This window comes from Melospiza melodia, chromosome 17, assembly GCF_035770615.1.
Source record: "Melospiza melodia melodia isolate bMelMel2 chromosome 17, bMelMel2.pri, whole genome shotgun sequence".
In the NCBI taxonomy this organism is placed as follows: Eukaryota; Metazoa; Chordata; class Aves; order Passeriformes; family Passerellidae; genus Melospiza; species Melospiza melodia.
The window spans coordinates 1,509,389-1,532,142 of NC_086210.1; positions in this window are offsets into that span (position 1 = coordinate 1,509,389).

Below are 22,754 nucleotides of genomic sequence, written 5' to 3' on the forward strand. Positions count from 1 at the left end.
GCACAAGGGCATGGATGTGAAGAGTTCGAGGGAATGTGTTGCATGAATCTGTCTGATCATTCAGTGTCCATTCACACTAAGATAAAAGAGTTACAACAGGGACTTCACAAACTTAAGGAAGAAGACAGTTTAGGAATTGACGAATGGCTTAAAGGCCTGGGACTCGGACCATGGCTGAGGAACCTTGTGATCTATGCTATAGGACTGCTGGGTGTAATTTTACTGTTTTTGCTTATTTTGCCTTGTATCTTTAACTGTATCCAAAACATGGTCAGCCGTACAATAGCAAAAACATGGCAAACTAATCTCCTTGCTCAAGAAGAAAACAGGGGAAATGTGGAGAGCATTATTAATAATTGGTTAGCTGAGAAAGGCCACACTGATATAATGCCACTGGTTAAACTGAAGGAGAAAAGTCAGCAGTCAGCAAGCTAAAAGGAAGAGTCAGCAGCGACCTTGCTGCAACATGAGGATAGGGAGTTGAGATTAGTCCTGAATACATCCTAAGAATATGTAGAAAGTATCAAAAGTAGAACCATAGGAATGTAGAAGTAGGCGTAGGTGCTGATATGCAAGCTGACCAATCCTGAGCTCAACTTTTGCAATATGTATGAAGCTCATTATTAACTGTATTTAACCCGCCGTACTGATCAATAAAATCGAGCCTGTGATGATCAAAATGATGTCCTGGTTCCCTTCCGTTGACACCAGACCGTCGGGGCCTGGGTGGGATCCACAAGAGCCAGACAAATTCTTACAGTTCACCTGGGCACCCATCGGCTGCAAAATACCCTTCTTCTTTCGCGAAAACCCCCATCGAAACCAAATTAAAATCCCTAACTTTCGGGCATGCACTGATTACAACATGACGGTCTTGCAGCCAGATCACCCTAGCTGGGCCACAGGCAGAACGTGGACAGTGGTCCTTCAAGGGTCAAAAGAGAGGGTGAACGTGCAAATTATCAGGCTCCAGCCGTCAGCACCCCGAGCAGTCGGACCCAACAAAGTGATTAAAAGCGTGCCAAAAGGGAGAAACGTAACCTACCCCAAAACCTTACCCACAGGGGTCAGCAATGTCCCGACCGGTCAAGCGGAAACCTTTCAGATGAGCCGCTTAACCGAGTCAGACGTAGACCCAATCCTTCGTATGTTAGAGGCTACCTTTGTATCCCTGAACGAATCCAACCCTAACCTAACCGAATTCTGCTGGCTTTGTTACAATGTCAAACCCCCCTTTTATGAAAGAGTCGCTCTAAACACTCCCTTCAGTTATTCCTCAGCTGACGCCCCTCACCAGTGCAGATGGGACACCCCTCGCAGAAGAATCACCCTGAGTCAAGTCACAGGCCGAGGCAGATGCTTTGGCAATTCAACCCTAGCTAAGCGGGGAGGTAACATCTGCACCAAAATTGGCAGGCTGAACAGGAAAAACAATAAGTGGGTAGTCCCATCCGCATCGGGGATGTGGGTTTGCCAGCGATCCGGAGTGAGTCCCTGTGTGTTCCTTCCCAAATTCAATGACTCTATCGACTTCTGTGTCCAAGTTCTGATTGTTCCTAGGGTCTTGTACCACTCAGACAAGGAGATGTACCATCTTCTTGAGGGACCCAGCCGGATCCACAAAAGAGAAATAATGACAGGTATAACTATCGCAATGCTGCTCGGCCTGGGAGCAGCAGGAACGGCCACGGGTGTCTCAGCCCTAGCGACCTAGCATCAAGGACTGTCCCAGCTGCAGGCAACGATTGACGAGGACCTGCAGAGGATCGAGAAATCCATCTCCTATCTAGAGAAGTCAGTCTCCTCACTCTCAGAAGTGGTCTTGCAGAACAGGCGAGGCCTGGACCTCCTGTTCATGCAGCAAGGGGGCCTGTGTGCCACCTTGAGAGAGGAGTGCTGTTTCTATGCAGACCACACGGGAGTCTTGAGAGACTCCATGACGGAACTCCGGAACAGACTGGCTCAGAGGCAGAAAGACAGGGAGGCCCAACAGAGCTGGTACGAGTCCTGGTTCAATCAATCACCATGGCTAACCACTCTGATTTCTGCCCTGATAGGTCCATTGGCGATGCTGTTTCTAACAGTCACCTTCGGACCATGCCTGCTGAACAAGCTGGTCTCGTTCGTTCAGAGCCGCCTGGAATGGACCAACATCCTGTTCATAGGGCGACGACAACTGCTGTGAATTCAACCAGAGAATTCAACCAAAGAACACTGCCAGTCACAAGATTTTCCAAACTTGTCTGGCAAAAGCTTACTCAGGTTTCCCAAAACCCCTTTCCCTTGTCAAGCTACAACCTTATTCCTCGTTTCAGTACCTATGCATATGACTACCTCATTCATTTGTGAAAAGGGGGGGGAGATGTGGTAGCTAGGGAAGAGGCGCTGCGGAAGATTTTGCGATGTCACGGAAAGCCAGGACCCTCGGTTCCCCATAGATAAGACCCTCAGGTACTCATAGATAAGAAATTAACATAGGAATGTGGTCCCACTAACAATAGGAATGTTGCCCCACTGAAGCCAGTAACTTTCCATCCCTTACCCAGTACTTTTCCATTCCCTACTAACCATAGATAAGGAAGACAAACCCCTTTTGACGTAGAGACCCCTAAGACTATAAGACCCCAGAAGAAGAAGTAATAAAGGCCTTTTGACCGTCCACCACATTGGTGTCTGCGTATGTCATTGGCCCGAACGGCCCTAGAGAGAGGGCTGTCGAGCTGTACCTCAGAACCAGGTCGCCTGCCTTGGCATAGAAGGCAACAGGGGCTCCTGAGCCAGGGCTGCCGTGTCTGTGCCTGCAAGGATGGGGCACCTGTGTGAGCTGGGGGAGAGGCCAGGGCTGCAGAGGGGGGATGTTGTTGGCAGCTCCATCAGGACGCTCTGGGACGCTGCCCTGTGCTGTCCAGTGCAGTGGAGATGGATCAGCCCCTGCTCTGCTGCTCCTTCCCGTCTGCCCCAGGGCCCCTGCAGAGCCCCAGCCATGCTCTTTGCCCCCAGCCTGCCCACAGCCAGCCTGGGGCTGCTCACGGGGCTTTTCTGTGCTGAGCATTGGCCTGGGCGTGTTCTTGAGAGAGCCTGGGCAAGGAGCTTGGTGCCCCCAGGGCCTGGCCAGAGGCGTCAACGCTGCCCCAGCAGTGCCCATGGCCTGTCCCTGCTGCAGCCCCGGCACTGCCACCCCAGGGCTGTGCCCGGCCCCGAGAGCACTCAGGCCCTGCAGCAACACCAGGGCCACCAGGGCAGCAGGGCAGGGCCACGGCAGCAGCACTGGCAACACCAAGTGCTGCTGCTGCTGCTGGGCACAGCTGCTGGGCCAGCACTGATCTGCCCCAGCTCTGCACACAGACATTGCCGCTGCAGCTCCAGAGAGGGCAACAAAAGGGGGAGCTTCAGTGAAAACTTTGCTGGGAGATCCTTTAGTTCCTTTAATGCCACCGAGAGCGTAGCCTCTGATTGACACAGTGTGTGGCCACAGGGAAGGTGGAGAGAAATAAAATGAGAAATGGCACAAGGAGTGGCTTTTCTTTGTGGCCAATATGAAAAAACTAAAACAAAGATAAAGAACCTCCAAAATGAAACTATCAAAAAGTATCAAAGGTTATTACAAGTGATTTGCAGAAACTGGCCAGCAGTTTAATGTTCCAGAAACCATCCAGTCATCAGTGTCCAGACTGCAGCCTTGAGCTCCTGGTTTCTTAGGCTGTAGATGAGGGGGTTCAGGGCTGGAGGCCCCACTGAGTACAAAACTGACAGGGTCAGATCCAGGGATAGGGAGGAGATCAAGGGGGCCTTCAGGTGAGCAATCATGACAGTGCTGAGGAACAGGGAGAGCATGGGCAGGTGAGGGAGGCAGGTGGAAAAGGCTTTGTGCCATCCCTGCTCAGAGGGGATCCTCAGCATGGCCCTAAAGATCTGCACATAGGAGAAAACAATGAACACAAACCAGCCAAGTCCTAAACAGGCACAAACTTCAAGTTTGTGCCTTGTTTAGAGCCCAAGTTCCCTGTGGTTTTAGTGTGAGCAGTAGACCTTGAGGATTTGGGGGATTTCACAGAAGAACTGGTCCAGGGCATTGGCCTGCCACAGGGGCAGGGAAAATGTATTGGCTGTGTGCATGAGAGCATGGAGAAAGGCACTGGCCCAGGCAGCTGCTGCCATGTGGGCACAAGCTCTGCTGCCCAGGAGGGTCCCGTAGTGCAGGGGTTTGCAGATGGACACGTAGTGGTCACAGCACATGATGGTCAGGAGGGAAAACTCTGCTGAAATGAAAAAGATAAAACAAATGAGTTGGACTGCACACCCTTTGTAGGAGATGGTGCTGGTGTCCCAGAGGGAATTGAGCATGGCTTTGGGGACAGTGGTGCAGATGAAGCCCAGGTCACTGAGGGCCAGGTTGAGCAGGAAGAAGAACATGGGCGTGTGCAGGTGGTGACCGCAGGCTACAGTGCTGATGATGAGACCGTTGCCCAGGAGGGCAGCCAGGGAGATGCCCAGCAAGAGGCAGAAGTGCAGGAGCTGCAGCTGCCCCGTGCCTGCCAATGGCAGCAGGAGGAAGTGGCTGATGGAGCTGCTGTTGGACATTTGCTGTGGCTGCACTTGGGCAGACATGGAGGACTGGTTCTAGATAAGAGGAATAGGCTTTCAGGTTAGGGTGAGATGCTTTCTTCTCATATTGACCTTTGCAGACACATGCTGATTTATGTTACGTTAGGTTACCCCATTGGCCCATTGGCCTGATTACCCTAGTTCAACTCCTATTGCCCACGTTTCTTTGGCCCTAGAATGTTCTCTCTCTGTCCCTCAATTTGCCCTAGTTTGCTGTATTCCTCCACCCTTGTTTCCTATTGGCTGACCTGAGATCTGACCCCTCGTCTGCACCATTTTCCCCCATATCCATTGGACCCTGACCCTCAGCTCCACCCTCACTACCCCATATAAGACCCTGATCCCTCCGCCTACACCCTGTCTTCGTCCCTGGACCCTGTTCAGCTGTGTAGCCTGTTCCTGTACCAATAAACCCAGTTTGCTGGTGATCATATGAAAACCCATCCTGCTCATTCTGTCAGCTTTCTAAGGTAGCAGTGAGGTTTGGGCTTATGAGTGCTGGACGTTCCAAGGGCCTCAGTAGTGCCATGATGCTACACATGGCGCCCAAAGAGGAACCAGATTCCTTAAGGTCCCTGTGAGCGTCTCCAGCAGGGATCCTGCCAGCCAGATGTCACTGGAAGCTGTACCCATTCGGGTCAGCCACAACACTGAAGTGAGACTCCAGTTTTATCTAATCTCGCTAAAGAAGAAGTTGATAATCCCCTCAACATCTATGGCACCTGCTTCTCTGACAGCCCCATAAGCCCCACTTTGGCTGGAGATTGTGCCTGTGAGACTGAGAGTGAGAGACTGAGTGGCAAAGAGCTCCCAGCGGTTTGGGCTTCTGATTTTCTGTTCCTGTGGGTAGGCATTCCCTCTTCCACTGGGGACAGCTATGGGAAATACTCATTCCCAAGCTGAAAAGGATGTTTTTGTTAAGTTTTGGAGAGTTTTAAATTTAGAGGGGAGTTAATTTTCTGAAGGTAGTTTAAAAGGTATTGTTCATGGTTATTTGAGGAGCTTCCTGATATCTCTGTTGATTCTCTCTATCAGTTATCGTTTTGGGATGCTGTTGGGGATAAGCTTTATATTTTACAAAAACAAGGGGTTTTAAAAGTTGAGAAATTTTATCTGTTGATTCATTCAATTTATAGGATCATTTAATGAGTGCATGGTTCCAACCCTTTGCCCTGGTTTATTCAACCCACCCTTCACGTTCCCGAACCCAGGTTCCCTGAGAACAGGATTGGAGATGGAGCCTGCCCTTTGGCACAGACAAGCCATCTGCTGTCTGCCGTCTCCCCTCATTTTCTGTCCTCTCCTCAGGGTGGCAGTGGCCATGCTGCCTTGAGATATTCCCTCACCCACATTCCTGCATTCCCTACTTCTAATCCTCCTTCCTATAAATCACAAGATGGCAATACTCCTGTTAGAGAGACCGCCATTTTTGATTCCCTCCCACCTTCATCCCCATTTCCCGCCTTCGCTCCAGGTGTTGGAAAAGAAATGAAATTTAGCAAAATATTTAATTATAGTGAGTTGTGTGTGAACTGGTTTGTTAAAAAGCAGTTTTGTAGCCGTTGAAAAGTGTGTTGAGTTTTGTGTGTAACCTAGCAGGTAGTCTTAGGGATTTAATAAATAATTAAACTAGTGCAAGAAAGTAAGAATGCTAACCTGTCTAGAGGCAGCATACAATGCTCTTAGAATAAGATAAGCAGAGGATTAATGATCTTGTTTGTGAACCAAGGAATGTATCACAAGGGGTCTGTGACCAGGCAAGGGGAACTGTTTCTTGGAAGCTAGGCAAGGGGAACGGGGAAACTGTTCCTTGGAGACTTTGTTGTGAATCGCATGTATAAGAGGGAAGCACCCATACGTGAATTTGGGGGCTCGGACTTTAGGGACGTGAGTCCCCCACTTCCCCGGGCCCTTAATAAAGCACCCACAAAACTTATCCGAGTTTTGTGTCATTTATCAATCGGGCAACAGTTTTCTGGCGACCGCGGCAGGACTCCGAGGGCTGCTGGGGCGGTTCACGTCCCGATCCACTCCAAGCCGGCACCGAGCACTTCTCGGGGAGTCATCGGTCGTGCCCGACCCCCCCGCGCCTGTCGGACAAACTGCATTAAGGTAAGCCCGAAGGTGCTTTATATTGGATAAAAAGGTGATAATTGGATTTGGATTTGGTGGTTGGTAAAAAAAGCCTAGGCTCCGGCCATAAGACGTCTAAGGACGCAGGACCGGAACTCGCCTCCTGTTTGTTTTAGGGAAGGACGGCGAGAAGGTATATTGGTTTAAGGTATATTGGTTTATTGGGATTAATAGTGGAATTAAAGGTTGTAATATGATGTCTTTTAAAACTTTTAAAACCTTAGTGCAAGCCAATGGTAAAATACCTGGAAATACACCATTAGGTTGTATATTGAAACGGTGGAAAAGTGAGGGGTATTATCAAGAATTGGATAAAAGCAAAATGATAGATTATTGTAATCATTGGTGGCCTGAATATGAGATTGGGGAAGCGGGATGGCCGGTGAATGGTACACTGGAGTTGGGGATAATGGAATCTTTGATGCAATTTTTAAGGAGAAATGAGAAATGGGATGAAATACCATATTTGGATTTGTTTTTCGTTTTATATCGGAAAGAGGAATGGCAAAAGGAATGTGGTATCTTGGTTTTAGAAGTGAATGATGAAAGGGAGTGTGTGGGATGTAAAGAAAGAAAGGAGCGTAATTTGTATCCTTCAGTCGAGGAAGATTTGTCTTATTGTATAGCACCTCCGAGGGTTCCGGTTGCTCCTAATGTGCCCCCTGCTCCCTCTGCGGATATAGCTATAAAAACGGGATCTAGTGAGAGTGATAGTGATGGTGGTGATGGTGAAAAGAATGAGAGTGTTAAAAGAACTCCGTTAGCAGGGCGGACTCGCAAGGGAAGGAAGGGGCAGAAGGGGCCACATTTAATTGCAGGAAGCTGTGGGACCACAGGGAGAAAGAATACTTATAAAGGTGCCTTTCTCCCCCGGGGATTTAGTAATATGGAAGCAATCAGCGGGGAGTTATCGGGAGGATCCTGAAAGGGTGGCAAGGGTGGTTAAAATGGTGATAAAGACTCAGAATCCGGACTGGAATGATTTACAGGTATTATTAGATACTATAATGGATTCCACGGAAAAGGAAATGGTTATTAGAGCCACTAGAGAAAAGGCTTGTGAGGAAATTCGGTTGAGACAGCTAAATGAGACAGTTGATGAATTGGTACCAAGTGAGGAACCTAAGTGGGACCCAAACTCTACGGGGGGAATAAGGGCTGTAAAACGATATCAGGAATTGTTGGTGGAAGGAATTAGGACAGGAATACCTAAGACTATGAACTGGTCTAAGTTGTATTCGGTCAAGCAGGACAAGAATGAGTCTCCGTCTGCCTTTTTAGAGCGATTAAAAGACATGGCTCGGAAGTTTACTAATTTAGATGTAGAAGATCAATCAGGAAAACTTCAATTGGCATTGTTGTTTATGGGGCAATCACAAGAGGATATTAGGAAAAAGTTACAAAAGCTGGAAGGAGAGGATACTAGAAGTTTGGATAAAATGCTGGAGGTAGCGTGGAAGGTATACAACAACAGGGAAAAAGAAACTGCAAAAAGACAGCAAGCTAGTATTCTGGCTGTAATGCAACAGGCAGGGGCAGGAGGAAGACCCATTAGGGGTCGAGGTCGGGGAGGAGCTAATCACGGACAGAGGGGGTTGCCAAGAGGTCGGGGAGGATTTGGGTTTGCACCTAACATGGGGAGGTTGGATCCAAACCAGTGTGCGTTTTGCCGACAATTGGGACACTGGAAAAATGAATGCCCGGTTAGAGGAGGTATGGGCATGGGAAACATAGGATTAAGGACAGCCCCAGTGGGAAATGCCCCTGTGGGAGGATTCACGGGAGGACCAGCAGAAGTCGCTCAAGCACTAGTTTTGGGAAACTATCAGAATCAAAGCTGACTAGAAAAGGATTTAAGGGTAGTTTTAGAAATAGATGGAAAGGATCAAGAATTTATGGTAGACACTGGAGCTACTTATTCTGTACTCAATAGACGATTGGGACCTTTGAGTGACACAACGGTACAGGTGGTGGGGGCAACAGGGAAACTAGAGGAACAACCATTTTTACAACCTTTAAATCTTAGGTTTGGGGGGAAGGAATTAGATCACCAATTTTTGTATATGCCAAACTGCCCCACACCCCTTCTTGGCAGAGACCTGTTGTCCCAACTTAATGTGAAAATAATATTTGAAGGGGGAAGGGTGAAATTGGAAATACCTGAGGAACAAATAGCAGGCATTTTTGTAATCAAGGAAGTGGATGCCTCTCCTATTCCAGAAGAAATTGAGCAGGCTGTAGTACCCTGGGTATGGGAGTCAGGGGTCCCCGGAAAATCTAAAGCTGCGCAGCCAGTAAAGGTGGAACTAAAGGAAGGGGCCCGACCAGTGAGGATAAAGCAATACCCCTTGAAGCTTGAGGCAAGGAGGGGAGTAGCCCCGTTAATTAAACAAATTTTGGCTCAAGGAATATTACAGGAATGTGAATCGGAGTATAATACTCCAATTTTTCCAGTAAAGAAACCTAATGGTAAGTACCGTTTGGTACAGGACTTAAGGGCTATTAATGAAATAGTGAAAGACATACATCCAGTTGTTGCTAATCCTTATACCTTGTTAACATCTGTATCGGAGGAGTTTAAATGGTTCTCAGTGATTGACCTTAAAGATGCCTTCTTCTGCATCCCACTGGCAGTAGAGAGTAGGAAATATTTTGCCTTCGAGTGGGAGAGTCCTGATTTTGGGAGAAAGAAGCAGCTTACGTGGACCAGAATCCCACAGGGATTTAAAAACAGCCCTACTATTTTTGGAAACCAACTGGCCAAGGAGCTGGAGGAATGGAAGATAACCCAGGTAACAATATCCCCATCCTGGTATGTAGTCCTGCAGTACGTGGACGACATTTTTCTGGCTACTAAGGAAAGGGAAATGTGCGTGGAATTAACAATTAAATTACTCAACATGCTTGGCCAAGCAGGGTATCGGGTTTCTAAGGAAAAAGCTCAATTGGTCAAAAATAGCGTTATTTACCTCGGTTGTGAGATCACACAAGGGCAGAGACGTTTGGGAGTAAACCGAATAGAGGCAATATGTGCTATTCCTTTGCCTCGTAACCATCAGGAATTGAGATCTTTTCTAGGAATGGTGGGATGGTGTCGACTGTGGATCATGAATTTCGGTCTCCTAGCCAAGCCACTATATGAGGCCTTGAAGCAGCATCGGTTGGAGTGGACGACACAGCAAAAGAAGGCCTTCCAGGAATTGAAGCAGGCACTAAAGGAGGCCCCAGCCCTAGGACTCCCTGACGTGACCAAGGAATTCCAGATGTACGTGAATGAGAGGCAAAAACTGGCATTGGGGGTCCTCACCCAGAAGGTGGGATCCTGGAAGAGGCCAGTCGGATACTTCTCTAAACAACTGGATTCGGTAAGTTCCGGGTGGCCCTCGTGTTTACGAGCCGTGGCGGCAACAATAATTCTTATTCAAGAGGCCCGGAAATTCACTTTGGGGGCAAAAATGAAAGTGTTTGTTCCCCATATGGTCATGGCCGTTTTGGAGCAAAAGGGGGGTCACTGGCTATCATCCAGTCGAATGTTGCAATACCAGGCCATCCTGAGAGAACAGGATGATATTGAAATAAGGACTACTAATCATGTTAATCCAGCAGAGTTTTTACGCAGTGACCAGGAAGCTGGGGGACTGGTGCATGATTGCGTAGAGGTAATTGAACAAGTATATGCCAGCAGACCCGACCTAAAGGATGAACCATTGGAAGAACCTGAATGGGAACTATACACTGATGGATCCAGTTTTGTCGAGAATGGGACTCGCTATGCCGGGTATGCAGTGGTAACATTGGATCGGGTAATAGAAGCAAAGGCTTTGTTACCTGGAACTTCGGCCCAGAAGGCAGAGGTGATTGGACTCACCAGAGCCCTGTATTTGAGCAAGGACAAAAGGGTTAATATCTGGACAGATTCTAAATATGCCTTTGGTGTGATTCATGTACATGGGGCGTTATGGAAGGAAAGGGGGCTTTTGAATTCACAGGGAACCAACATCAAGCACCGGGAAGAAGTGCTACAGCTACTGGATGCGGTACACAGTCCCAAAGCAGTTGCAGTAATGCATGTTAGAGGACATCAGACTGCGGAAGGAGACGTTTACAGAGGAAATCGATTTGCTGATGTTACAGCTCGGCAAGTGGCACAGGAAGTATGGACTCAAATGGCATTGGTACCGGTAAGAACAAATCCGGCTACCCCATACCTGAATCAGGAGCCCAAATATTCAATAGAAGATGGAAAACTAATAAACTTGCTAGGGGCACAGAAGAATCAACTTGGGTGGTACGTTACACCAATGGGACAAATAGTGGTACCTACCCGCATAATGAAATTTATTTTGGAATCAGAACATAATAAATGTCATTGGGGGGCAGAAGTATTGGTAAAATTTTTGAAGAATGAGATAATCTCTAATCAGATGTTAACAATGGCAAAAAGAGTTAATGCAATGTGCCCAGTATGTTTGAAAAATAATCCAGTAGTTAGGAGACAAATACAAATGGGAAAGTTGCAAGTCGGGCCACAACCAGGAGATTACTGGCAAGTTGATTTTTCTGAATTGCCTAGGATACAGGGATGCAGATACTTGTTAGTGTACGTATGTACATTCTCAGGGTGGCCGGAAGCTTTTCCATGTAGAACTAATTAGGCTAAGGAGGTGGTAAAAACCTTGTTAAAAGAAATAATACCAAGATTTGGAGTACCTTTAGGATTGTCATCAGATAGGGGTCCACATTTTATAGCCGGGGTAGTGCAGGAATTAGCACGAATGTTAGATATAACCTGGAATTTGCATACCCCCTGGAGACCTCAGTCTAGTGGGCAGGTGGAAAGGATGAATCAAACCCTGAAAGGACAAATCAAAAAGATTTGCCAGGAAGCTAAACTGCACTGGCCTCAAGCTTTGCCTTTGGCCCTACTCAGGATTCGAATTAAACCAAGGGAAAAGGTAGGCGTAAGTCCATATGAGATATTATATGGCAAACCATATCATGCAACTGTATTAAAAGGGGAGGTACATGTGAGTGGGGACCAGGCGATTGCAGAGTATGTTATGTCACTTAATAAGATCTTGAATTCTTTAAGAAATACGTTACAGTGGAATAGACCGCTCACGCTGGAGAATTCTGTCCACGACATCCAGCCTGGGGACCAGGTGTACATCAAGAAGTGGATCACGGATCCGCTACGGGAATCATGGAGCGGACCCCACCAGGTGATGATGACGACCTACACGGCGGTGAAGGTCCAGGGGATGGATGCTTGGATCCATTACACCAGGGTAAAGAAGGCACCGTTCCAGTGGGAAACCCAGATAGTGTCTCCAACACGGATGATCTTCCGCGCAAAGCCGCCTTCTTAATTATATTACTGCTAGTGATCATGAGACTAGTACCCGTTCAAGGGTCTACTCTTGTACAGGTTGAAGAAACAAAGGTACAGTCATGGAAGGGATGGATGTTCAATTAACTTGTGTTATCTTTGACAGCCAGAAAGTTGAGGCCGGTGAAGTTATTGCAATATGGCAACGGGGGGCTGAAAGAAGCCGAGGCAAGATAGGAGTCGGTTGGGATCAGGATAAACAACAAGGAAACACGGTACTGAATCTTACCAAGGTAACCACAAACGATACGGGAGAATATACATGTTTGGTCAAAATACGGGATAGTTTTGATTACAAAAGAGTGAGTATGAGGGTTTTGCCATGGACAGGGTATCGTGCTGAAAACATAAAGGTTAATCCAGTATCAATGGCAGTGGACATGTGGGATGGGCCACCTCTCAGAATAAATTGTTCCTTCCTAGTAAGATCAAGGTATCAAAGGAACCTTTGGGTCAAATGGTGGAAGCAAAATAGGGAACTGACCTGGGACAGAATAGAGGACGGGACCAATTGGTGGGGAAAGGAAGGCAAAGGTTGTGGGTGGTCGAGTGTCACTAATCCTAGAATAGGAAATGCATGGTGGAGGCATGACAGAATGATGTTATCCTTACAGAGACATGGTAGGAGTAGACGGGAGGTTAATGATACAATAGAACGAAATACTGAGCAGGAAAATTTAGTGGTAGGATTAATCAGAGATTTTGGGATCATGCAGAATGTGACTAAAATAACAGCTTGCCTGCCATTGCCACAGGCTGCAGGTGAACCAATTCCCTGGGGAATAATACCAGTAACCAAAATGCCTGAAACATTCAAGAATGTTTCATGGTCCTGCCAGTCAGTTCCCAAACCAGTAGATGTATGGAGGGATTTGTGTATGACCACTCGGGCTATGACTAGAGAGGAATGTGAAAAGAAATCCAATCATTATGGTTGGATTCAAAATACCAGGAGGTGTTTAATTGCAACCCCAATAGATGAGCCATGCAATACAGTACGAATAAGAACGAAATCCCAACAAAACGAGATGAGTTGTCAGAATGTCACACAGAATTTTGACACCTGGAATAGTTGGAAGACATTATGGGGACCTAGTGTTTTGGAACACTGTAATTACCTTGGGGAAGTACAATGGTGCATCCAATGGTCAGGAGTAAAGAATCAGTCACATTATAGGGCCCTTATCACGTCTACATCTTCCCGAGAGTTCAGACCGCAGAAAGAGGATTGGAATTGTACTGAGGTTTTTACATGTGATACACCGGAAGACCGAATCGGATTGGTACCGGCGAAAATGGCATTAAAGGGGGGATGCGAGTGTAGGGGGTATGATCACACAGTTAGCAGAGAGTCCATGGATGGACCTATAGATTGCAGATATACTACTGTGCATAGCCCTGGAAATCTAGTCTGGGTGTTGGGACACGGACAGTGGACCACACATTTACCTCTAGATGGATCAGTAACACAAATCACCCTAGAGGTTCCCACATTGTGTCCATACTGGAAACAGAATAGATTGATCCAAAGGAAAGGACTCAGAAAGAGGGAAGAATCCCTAGAGGAGCAGTGGCATGAACCTGGCTCAGGAGTGCAATTTGGATGGATATTGGAGTCATTATTCCCTCCGGTAGTGACATATCGAAACAGGGAAATGCTCAACAATTTGTTAGGACAGACAGAAAGGTTGGCAGCAGCTACTAAGAAGGGATTTAAAGATCTAAATTTGCAATTGCAAGCTACATCAAGAATGACCCTACAAAACAGAATGGCATTGGATTTGCTACTGTTAAAGGAACATGGAGTTTGTGGTTACCTGAGTAGGAGAATAGATCATTGCTGTGTACACATTCCAAATGTTACACTTGAAGTTGAGAAAGATATTTCTCAACTGGCAGAAGTGGAAACAAAAACCAAGGAAATTGAAAGGGAAGCACAGCATAATTGGATAGGAGCAGTATTTGATTCTTTGGGGCTTCACCTGTCTGGCTGGATTACGTCTGCTATACAGTATGTACTAATGTTTTTAGTATTTTTAGTGACTATATGGATTGTATATAGATGCCTCTTAGGTGTGATCGAAAAGGAAAAGAGGCAATCTCTCCGGTTGCTGAAGGCGATGACCCGTGGGCGGCAGAATGAAGAACATTCCCCACCTCGTTATGAAGATGTTACTGTCAATACTGTTGATTGAGCATCCTTGCAGCAGGACTGAAGGATGCTCAAAAGGGGGGAAATGTTGGAAAAGAAATGAAATTTAGCAAAATATTTAATTATAGTGAGTTGTGTGTGAACTGGTTTGTTAAAAAGCAGTTTTGTAGCCGTTGAAAAGTGTGTTGAGTTTTGTGTGTAACCTAGCAGGTAGTCTTAGGGATTTAATAAATAATTAAACTAGTGCAAGAAAGTAAGAATGCTAACCTGTCTAGAGGCAGCATACAATGCTCTTAGAATAAGATAAGCAGAGGATTAATGATCTTGTTTGTGAACCAAGGAATGTATCACAAGGGGTCTGTGACCAGGCAAGGGGAACTGTTTCTTGGAAGCTAGGCAAGGGGAACGGGGAAACTGTTCCTTGGAGACTTTGTTGTGAATCTCATGTATAAGAGGGAAGCACCCATACGTGAATTTGGGGGCTCGGACTTTAGGGACGTGAGTCCCCCAGTTCCCCGGGCCCTTAATAAAGCACCCACAAAACTTATCCGAGTTTTGTGTCATTTATCAATCGGGCAACACAGGTGCCTCCTCTGTGTCGGGTCTCACCTTAATGTTGAATTCCACTGCCGCATTAGTCCCTCCCCTATCATCAGAAAGGTTCTCCCCAATGCGGGCTGCACCTCTCCACTTCCAGGCCCCTTCTCCAGTCCAGCCTCTTCCAGTTCCCACATCACTGGAACCGGACATGGGGCCAACTAGAAGGAAGCCATTTTGGCTACCAAAGGCCTTCAACGCCAGGCATTGCCGGTCGGCACAAAGGCCTGCGCCTCTGCCAGCAGACCTGCCTCCTCTACAGAGGAAAAGAGTGATAGCTTATCTGAGAGTGAGGATGAGCCCAAGGATTCTTGGCAGAGGATGCGGAGAAAAGCTGCAAAGGAGGGGGACTGGGAGGTGGTATCCAAGATTCAGGTGGCACCTGTGCAGTATAAGCTGGGGCCAAAACCTAAATGGGAATCCATAGGGAATAGATTCCCATTTAGGTCTTGGCTCCTGGGAATCCATAGGGAATAGATTCCCATTTAGGTTTTGGCCCCTGCTTATACTGCACAGGTGCGACCTGAATCTTGGATTCCCTACCTCCATAGGGAAATGAAGGACTTAGTAAAGCTGCCAAGGATTATGGGAGGGGTTCTCCCTATTTTAACAATTTGCTGGACATGCCATTTACTGCCCACACAATGGTACCACAAAATGTAAAATGGTGTATGAAAATTGTATTGTCATCTGATGAATTTATTTTCTGGAAAGGAGTTTGGATAAATAAAGTTCATGAGTTACCAAAAGGTTATGTTGAGGAAGAAGGGCGACAACACCTCACAATGGACCACATTACCAGGGAAGGAGACTATACTAGACTGCAGTATCAGGCTGAAGTCATCCCCCAGTCAATACTGGAAGATCTCAAAGGTGCTGCATGGTCTAGCCTCCTCCAAACACCTGATGCTTCTACACCCCACACTGACTTCACTTACATTCACCAGGGCTCAGATGAGAGCTATATCAAGTTCATAAAGCACCTTATGAAAGCCCTGGAAAAACAGGTAGTTGATCAAAAGGTCCAGGATTATCTTATTAGCAAATTAGCTTTCTGTAATGCCAGTATTGACTGCAGAAAGGTTCTTCACAGCCTCCCCCTTGACCCTGAGCCAACCATTGCTCAGATGGTTGATGCTTGCATTTGCCAGGCGATCTTAGAGTGTGACTCCAGCCTAGCCAAGGCCACCAGCCAGGGTGCAGTTTAAATGCCAGTTGCAGCAAACGTGCTTCCCTACAATACAGAATGTAATAAAGGCAGTGGAAACTGTTATAACTGCAGGAAAACTGGACATGTAGCAAAAGACTGTAAATAGAAGAATACTGTTCTGGTTTTTTACCCAGCCCTCAGTCCCACAGCCATTACCCAAACTGTTCTTGAAGCCAACAGCACTACCAGCCCTCAGGAAACTCCCAGCAGAGCATGAAATGACACCAAATATGAAGTTATTCTGTCTCACCCTTCCATTGGTGAGAGATGTCCTAGGTTAAAATATAAAGATGTATTCTATTCCCATCCTCAAGAGCTGTTGAAACAGGAGGGGCATTGTTTTATTCCTTATCTCCTCTTAATAGGCCCAATCCCTTTCTGCATGACTCAGAGATAATGCCCTCCAGGAGCCATTTCTGTTTAATGGACCACCTCATGACTCATAGAATGATATCAGCCCATTGTGAGATGCTCCACCCATGGGGGAAGAGCTAAGCATGCCCCCCTGGATATTATCTGCGGTTTGGGACAAAACAAGCTGCCTTTCCACTGGATTCCCCAGAGCAACAGCTGCCCTGGATTTTCGGAGGTAGGCTACACCCTATGTGGTGGTTTGACGAGAAAGAAGTGGGAATTCTGAAATGCTGTGGTCAAACCAATGGGTGGTTGGATTTTGATATTGGCACCTGGTGTAGCCAGTGGGGTTTGGACACACCTCTGAGAACACACAGGGGTTAAAAGCAGAGCTTCGGCCCTGGGAGGCTCTCTTGGGACTTCGAGGGAAACAGGTTGGACCGCCCTACCTCGTCCAGCTGTGGCTGCTGGGTGGGGGAGTGGCAGCCATGTGGTAGGCCTGGGCCTGGACAGAGATGGGGGTGAGGAGGCCCTTGAGGATGGAAGGGTGGAGGAGCCCCAAGAGACATCGGGCAGCCATCCCCCCCCTCAGGAGAGAGAGAGGGAGAGCCGGCGACGACGAATGTGATAGCAGCTGGCCCAGGAGGAGAAGGAAGGGGGGGAAGTGCAGCGAGGAGGTGCCCGGCCGGAGCAGCAGCGTGTGTGGGAGTGCTGGAGATCTGGGACAGGCAGAGACTGAAATTTTTAACCCCTTTCTTTCATGACTGGGACCTTGCAAAAATGCTGATCCTCCTCAGAGCTGAATAAGAAGAGAGATAAGAGATGAGATAACAAGGACTTGGCCTGGGAGAAGTGGAGAAGACTGGCTGAGTGGAGAGAGAGATGATTGGAGTGGCCTTTTGGCTGGACTTTTCTTGTGTAGCCATAGACTCAGTTTTATTCCTGTGACACAGAGACTGCACTTAGGGGGAGGCAGTGCCTCAGAACCAGGAGGGTCCATTGTGGGGACCCCTCGGCCCCAGGGGGTTGGAAAAAAATGGGGGGGACAGATGTCCCAAAGCAGAGACTGTGCCTTTTTGGAGTGAGACAAGGCATCCTTAAAAGACAACCCTAAAAGCAGCTCTGGTCCATGCACAGTGGTGAGGGGCATGGAAGGAAGATGTCACAAATGGCAAAAGGACTTTCCGGGTGGTGCCGAGTGACATGGAAGCACACGAAGTTTCAGCGTGTTTCCAGGGGAAGCCTATGGTGCAAGAAGGATTCCTCTCCTCTTCATGGACTGAAGTTTGAGTATTCTAAAGGGTGGTGCCAGACTGGGCAATTGGTGATTTGGGGGAATGTATCGGATTGGGAAATTTTGGTGGTGGGGAGGAGGAAAGTGTTTTTTGTAAGGTTTTCAATTTTTTCCCTTATAGTTTTTTTCCTTCTTTTCTTGTAGTTTAGGTAATAAAGTTTTATTTATTTCTAAGCTGGAGCCTGCTTTGCTTATTCCTGGTCACATCTCACAGCAGACACTAGGGAGAGGGTATACTCATGGGGGCACTGGCTCTGGGCCAGGCCCAAACCATGACACCCTACTACAGGATCGCTGCTCCAACATAACCACATCTGCCACTCCAGGAGGACTGCAGCCACCATTCCAACTGGACTGCTACCAACACCCTGACCAGCAGAGTGACAGGTTATATTCTGACTTTATCAGTGTTTTTTATTTTGTATTATTGCAGGATTTTTTTTCCTAATAAATTGTATTTCTGACTTTGAGTCTCTCTCTGGTTTTGTTTTCAAACCAGAGCAAATGGAAAAGCCTGAGTGGGTTTCCTGATAAACAAACCCACCTCAGAAACCACCTGCTCAGTCCAGGCTGCCTGGAATGATGTCACCCTTCTACAAGGGACAGTGTGAGCATGAATGATCTCTGGGAGCAGAATTTTCTGAGTCTTGCAGCTGAATTCTCTGTCCCTGTCCTTTCCCTGGATCTCTGTTGCAGATGAAGCTACTGGTGCCATCCTCACCTTTTACCTCTCTCTTGAATGCAAACAGATGTTCCCAGGTGTATTAAGCACGATTTTTCAAAGTTGCTACAAAACTTTTGTGTTCCTCATGGAACGAAGGGGCCATTTTGACACTGAGGAGGTGACGTGGAAGCAAGGAGTCAGTTGTGACCCATGGAACTAAGGGGCCATGGTGACACAGCTGGGCCACATGGATCCAGTGGTCCATTGTGACACTGTGGATCCAAGGAGACAATGGAGACACCCCCAGAACCTCATGGAACCAAGGAGTCCATGTTGACCCAGCAGGGCTGCATGGAGCCAATGGTCCATGGTGGCACTGCCCATCCAAGAAGGCCATTGTGACACTGAAGAACTTCATGACACCAAATATCCATGGTGACACAGCAGGGCATCATGGGAACCAAGGAACGGCTGTTGGCGGTATGGAAACTCATGGAACCAGGAGCCGTTGTGGCACTGCAGAACCAACAGAGCTGCTGGACCTTGTCCACTAGCCCTGCAGAGCTCCTTGGGAGGCACAGCAGGAGCAGCACCCTGGGAGCCTCTCTGGGATCCATGGCACACACTCTCAGGGGCGGGAATTCCAGTTCCCAAAGACAGCAAAAGGTGTTCCTGCCCTGGAAGGCAAAGCTCTTAAGAAGGAGAAAAAGGCCAAGTGGAGCAAGATCTTAGAGTGACATTTCACTGCCAGCCTTCATAGCTTCACCCGTGGTTGTTGTAGCTCCTGGATTGGGAAATAAATCAGGCAGGGTCTTTGGTGGGAGCTGCCCATGGCCAAGAGAGACACTGAGAGAGAAACAGAGCAGGCAAAGAAAGGCAGGAGAGAAAGAAGGGCACAAACGCAATCAGCTGCGAAGGTGGCACTCTGAAAAACAAACTGGAACTGACAAAAAATGCATGGGACAGAAGTCAGTAATTCTGAAAGTTTTATTTACTATCAAAATACAGGCCACACATCCAGCCCCACACAATCCCAATCCCACACCCTCAAATTTGGATGCCACTTCTCCCAATCTCCTTCCAACCCCATCTCACCCTGGACATTGTGGAATCAAGTAGATTTGTCATGGGACTGAGTTTTTCTTAGGTGGGAATAAGGCATTTTGACATGGATTGGTCAATTTTGGGGTAAAATGGAGGTGTTTTCAATGGGATTGAATCATTTTGAGGTGACAGACCAATCTATCTGGAATTCTGGAGTGCAAAGATATGGAGAACACTTGCTGAAATCCCCCAAGAACCCACAAATCCTACACAACAAATGTTCACAAACCATAAATTCCACCTTAAACACCTGTTAAATGGCGGGACTTTAGACATCCTTGATCAATTACTTTCATTTTAGTCCTATTTCAGGTGTTTTTAAGTGATAAAGACAAATCAGAAGAAAATTAGGGCCAAAAGGATAACCAGCCAGGTGTCCTCCCAACATGGATCACTGGGAATGTGGGTCACCAGTGTTCTGACCAATGTGGGTCCTCCCATGGGGATGAAGCTGCACCAGTGCACAAAGCTCCTCCTGCAGTTGGAGCACACGCAGGGCTTCCCTTACCGGTGCCTGCGTTGGTGTCGGGTCAAGGTAGAGCTGTGTGAGCTCTTCCCACACTGGGGACACTCGTAGGGCCTCTCCCCGGTGTGGATGCGCTGGTGGATGATGAGGTGGGAGTTGCGTTGGAATCCATTCCCGCAGTCAGGGCAGCGGAAGGGCCTCTCCTCAGTGTGAATCTGCTCATGCAGGATGAGATGGGAGCTGATCCGAAATCTCTTCCCACACTGGGGACAATTGTAGGGCGTCTCCCCAGTGTGGATGCGTTGGTGCCTGATGAGTTCTGAGCTGCAGCTGAAGCCCTTCCCACATTCCTCACACTCGTAGGGCCATTGCCCGGTGTGGATCATCTGGTGGCGGATCAGGGTGCTGCTCTGGCTGAAGCTCTTCCCACACTCCAAGCACTTGTAGGGCTTCTCCCCATCGTGAAGCTGCTCATGCACCACCAGCTCCGGGCCCTGGCTGAAGCTCTGTCCACCTTCCTGGCCCAGGGTGGGCCTCCCTCCTCAGAGCACCCTGGGCTGGGTTTGGAGCCCCTCCTTCTGAGGGACCTCTGGGACTTTTCCTCCCCATTGGATTCTTGTGCCATGGAGCTGCTCAAAACAGCCTCTTCCGTGAGGTTCTGCTGTGGGGATTTGTCCGCCCTGGTCTCCATCTGCACCTCCTTGTCTGGGGGAGGAAGGACAAAGAGAGGATGAGATGTGCCTCTGTGCCAGAGGGAAGGGGAAGGAGATCTCCCTAGTGCTTCCCTGGCAGGACGGCATTGGCAGTGGGGTCGTCCTGCAGCCAGGGGCCATGCTGGGCTGGGAGATGGAGCAGGAGAGAGGGGGAACAGGGCACTGACTTCCTCCTCACCCGCCTGGGTATCCTGGGGCATTGTCTCAGTTTGAATAGACAGGTATCTGCTAAGGAAGGCAGGAGCCTCCCTTGAAATGGAAAATGTAAACAACCTCCTTCTGAACAGTTATAATTTTGAAATTATGGGGCTCTAAGGCAACAGATATGGGAATGCGAATAACAGTTCTATAGCAGGAAAATTAAAATATAAACGCAATAGTACAAAGAAAAAATACTGACAGATTCAGAATACGACCTGACACCGTATGGGTTACGGTGGCGGTGGCAGTCCCAATAAATGGTGGCTGCAGTCCTCCTGCAGTGACAGGTGTGGTTTTGTAGAAGCAGGGATCCTGTAGAACAGGGGGGTTTTCCTCTGAAGATCCAGTGGTGGTGGTGTTGGTCCTGGTCTTCCTCTGGGAATCCAGTGGAAAAGGCTGACTCTGGTCTTCCCGCCCTCTGATTATATCCAGGTAGGAATGCTTGGCTCCTCCCTCTGGGCGGAGCTTCTCACAATGGGATGATGGAATTTTATCAGTCATGCAATGGCACTCAATGGCCCCTTAACAGAAGATATCTCCGAGGAGGGAGGATGGGTTGTGAAAGAGATAAAGAAAACTGCTCAATTAACAGAAAATTACTGCCCCATCAGATAGGAACAGAATACACGCCCCATATCCAACCTAAGACAGCTGGGAAATGCTTTGCAGCATTCTGTGTCTGTGTGTCTGTGTTCATGTGCATTTTACACTCAAAGTCCACCAAATTTCCAAGAGGTTTTCCCTGGGGTGTTGTCTTGTCCCTGTGTCCCTCTGCACCTCCCTGTGTCACTCTGTCACTGTCACCTCCACACATCTCTGAGCCCACTGGCACCTCCCAGGTTTGCACTGAATCCCTCCCTCCTGCCCTTCAGCACCAGCAATGCCCATGGCAGGGAGCTCAGAGCAGGAGCAGCCAGGCCAGGGCTAATGCCAGGATCAGGAGCACCTGGCAGAGGCAGGAGGAATCCCCCATTCCAGGCGGTGCAAGGGGGGCACCCGTGTCCCCTCCCAGCCCCAGGGTTACAGACCAGGGAGGAGATGCCTCAGCTTCCTCAGCTGAATTGCTTCCCTCAGCCCTTGGCCTGGGAAGTCTCTGTCTGGAGCACAACCTCTAGAGAAGAGTTTCCGCAAGGAAGAGAAAAGAAAGGAATTGTTTCTTCCCTTTCTCTCATCCCTGCCCCTTGTGCTGATTTTCTTGGCATCTCTTAGCAAAACCAACAAAAAAGCATCTGGAATGAGGTTTTCCCAGGGTCAGTTCCCAAATAGGGCCAAAGGAAGGTTTTCTGCCAGGGAAAAAGGGACAAATGTGGGATTTGTTCAGACAGTTGAAAACATGACAGTTTCTAAGCACTGGAAATCCAGAGACTATAAAAATCAGAGTTTGCAGTTGTAATGGTCCATTGTCCTCCCTTTTCCCACTGCTGATTTGTCACATCCCAACTCCAGAGGAGCAGATTATGGAAAGAAGACCTGCAAGGACTGTTTGAGGCCTAATCCCAGAGACTAGAAGAAAGAGTGAAATCAGGAAAAGATTTGCAGTTGGTTTCTTACCATATTTACCACAAATAGCTCTGCAGTCCATATGCAATATCCAGATGAAGAGGCACGTTCCTGGTTTTTAATGCCAAATTGCAGTACTTTGGAACATCTTTCTGGATGAGAACAAACCACAGGCCAATAATTGACCCACTTCAGTTCCCAAATCAGAAATCATTCAACTTCTACCAAGATGTCTTTCTCTGCAGATGTCCCAGATTGCAAGGCAAGATGGATTCTATTTGCCATCTGTATGGCAGTTTTCCTTATCTCTTCCACAACCACTCCTCCCTCCTGGGGGGACATCTGCTGATAACAGGCTATTGAAAGTCACTG